Source organism: Cibotium barometz, chromosome 12, assembly GCF_041138505.1.
Source record: "Cibotium barometz isolate CiBa-2024 chromosome 12, ASM4113850v1, whole genome shotgun sequence".
Taxonomy (NCBI): domain Eukaryota; kingdom Viridiplantae; phylum Streptophyta; class Polypodiopsida; order Cyatheales; family Cibotiaceae; genus Cibotium; species Cibotium barometz.
This window is the reverse complement of record NC_141057.1, coordinates 41,231,567-41,234,720: the sequence shown is the minus strand read 5'-3', so window position 1 is coordinate 41,234,720 and position 3,154 is coordinate 41,231,567.

The window sequence follows — 3,154 nt, the reverse complement described above, 5'->3', positions numbered from 1 at the left end:
TGTGCTCTGTATGCGGTCAACCCTGTCAGTATATTTTTCCATTGTTTCTCTCACCAGTCGAGAGAATGGTGCCTTGGGGATGAGAAGATCTGTGCTTTTCTGATATTTCCTAATCTCTCGTAGCACGACTGTCCCTGGCCTCCATTTTCTCTTCTTCTTTGTAACTGGTGGAGGCAGTGGTGGTCTTTGATTCTCCCACGGTGGTCGTTCAGACGTGAACTTCTTTTTCTTTTGTGCACGCTCTTCCTCTTCTTGTTGGTCCCGAAACTTGCCCTCCATTCTTTTGCCACACTTCTTGACTGGACGTCTGTAAAATTGTTATAGGTTTGCCAAAGTAGAAGCTGGATGGAATCCATAAGGTTAGCATGTCAATTTGGGAAGCAAACAAAGAATGTATTGCCACATGATAAAAATGTACGCAAGAGGGCACTTGATGTGGTGAAATTAGATGTATGGGGGCCGACAAAGATGGGATCAATGGGAGGATGTCGCTAATATATATCTTTCATTGATGACCACACAAGAAGGAAGGTGTGGATGTACTTCATGAAAGAGAAAAGTGAAGTGTTTACTCACTTTCAGAATGTTGGTTGAAAAATAAATAGGTTTGCAAATCAAAAGGTTGAGGTTAGATGAAAGGGGAGATTATTTCTCTAATTAGTTCAATGCGTATATAAAAAAGCATGGAATTCAGAGGCAATTTACACTCCAGAGCAAAATGGAGTTGCTAAGAGGAAGAACAGGCACATTACATAAGTTGCTCATGCATGCCTCATCATTATTGGGCTCAAGCAATTGTGACTGCAGTTTACATTATAAACAGGACCCCCACAGCCGTAGTGCATGGTATGACTCCAAAGAAGAAGTATAGTGGAAGAAAACCAGATTCATCACACCAGAAAGTTTTTGGATGCATCGCATATATATATATATATTCTTGAAGAGCTATGTAGTAAGCTAGGTCCAAAGGCTGAAAAATGTGTTTTCATTGGTTACTCCCTTGAGAAAAAGGGTATAGACATTATAACACTGTTACACGTGAGATGAGGGTGCACAGGGATGCTGTATTTGATGAGATGAGAAGCTAGTATGCTGATGTAAAAAACTCAATTGGGGCTGAACAAGTAGTTACACAAAATGCAAGTCAATAATCACAGCATTGAGTGGACCGAAAGAGTCCTCTAGCAGTGGGTCTATTGATAGACCATGAAGTGGAAAGCTGCATTATAATGCCACTCCTGCAAATTCAGCAGGTGCATCACGTAAAGGAAAAGATAAGGTCAATGAGCCCCTTGGTATGCCTAACATTTTTACACAGTATTCATTTATTGATAGAGAGTCTAGTGGCTCACAACAGAGCCTTGATGAGGAGTTTGGGATTCTAGCTATCAAGACACCTGGTGTAAGGAAGGCTAAGGCATCCACGAGGATACTAGACAGATCCAGGCTATGTGGGTCAAATAGGGTGAAAAAACATGTCCAAAGATTGGTGTATGATGGTTATGTAGCTCATTATTCATAGATGGCAAAGGTTGTGTAGGATGTTGAACCCACATGTTTTGAGAATGCTGCTAGGCATGCAAATTGGGATATATCTATGGATGAAGAAATGGCTGCATTGGATGTAAATAAGACATGGGAATTGGTACCTTTGCCTGAGGGTAAAAAGGTCATTGGATGTAAGTGGGTATACAAAGTAAAGCATAATTCAAATGGAAGCATTAGCATGTACAAAGCTAGATTGGTTACTAAAGGTTATGCTTAGACCTACAACATTGATTATGAGAAGACATTCAGCACCGTTGCCAAGATGGTAACCATGAGAGTTGTGGTGGTTGTGTCAAAAGGTTGGATCTACTTATGTTGGGGTTTTCACTTACCTTTCATAGCCTTTTTTTGAGAGTTAGAAGAAGAAGAAGATTTCAGCCTTCCATCTTTGTGTGTGTGTTAAGAATTGTTATGTGAGTGTGTGTGTGTGTGTGTGTGTGTGTGTTATCCATTGTTATGTGAGTGTGTGTGTGTGTGCTTGCAAGAGCTTAAGCTCTCTCTCCTCCCCCAATATTTTTAGGTGCAACATGTGTAGAGAAAGGGGAGGAGCATGCACACTAGAAAGAGAAATAGGCTAAGGGTCCAATGTCAAAGGTTGATTTGTATGGTCATTTAGGGGAAGTCAAAGCTCAAAAAGGTAGCACATCGAAAGTGCAAGGAGGCACATGTAGTGTGAGCATTTATTGACACATGGAAAGTGCAAGCATTTATTGACACATGGAAAGTGCAAAGAGACACATATAGTGTGAGCATTTACTGACACATGGAAGGAATAAGGGTGCACACAAAGCATGGATTGGGGCTCCATGAAGAGCTATATAATGATGTACTTGGATCATTCTAATGCAAGAGATTTATGTGGGTTTTTAGTTAATTATTGTCATTGTCTTTCTATTAGTTTAATCTTATCTTGTGTATTATCTTAATCACTATGCTTAATCATGTCTCTGGCACCCATCTAGCATGCAAGAGCACATGCAAACAAAAGTGGAGAAGAGAAGAGGTTATAAGCAAGTATTCTATTATAAGGGAATGAATGTGAATTGCTTAGTGTAAAAAATGACTTATATACAAGTGACTAGGTCAGCCAAACTTAAAAATCCCAACCACTATTACTAGTCTTAAGCACGTACATACCTATTCGAGTAAGTATGATAGAAAAGTGTCTTTTTTTATAAGTCAAGTGGCTAAAACCATGTTAACCTACGAAGTGGTCTAACACCATATCTTTAGTTTCAGTATATTCAAGCCAAGTGGATATATCTTGACAATCAACTAATACAATCAAGTGGATATATCTCTTTAGTTTCAGTATATTCAAGCCAAGTGGATATATCTTGACAATCAACTAATACAATTAGATACGGCATTCTTTTAGGACCATGGAGCTTTTATTTTTTAGAAGGGAGTTGTCCCAAATTGACATTATTAGCTTAAGCCTTGAGTTTTCTAAGTCTAAATCACCTCCTTTAGTAGTAAGTTTCAAAGTCTCCTCTCTAGTCACCTCCTTTTCACAATTCATTCACATCTTGTCCTCTTGTACTCATATACACTTGAATGTATATCATTTATCAAATAATTTGTAAAAAGTATATACATGGGCTTT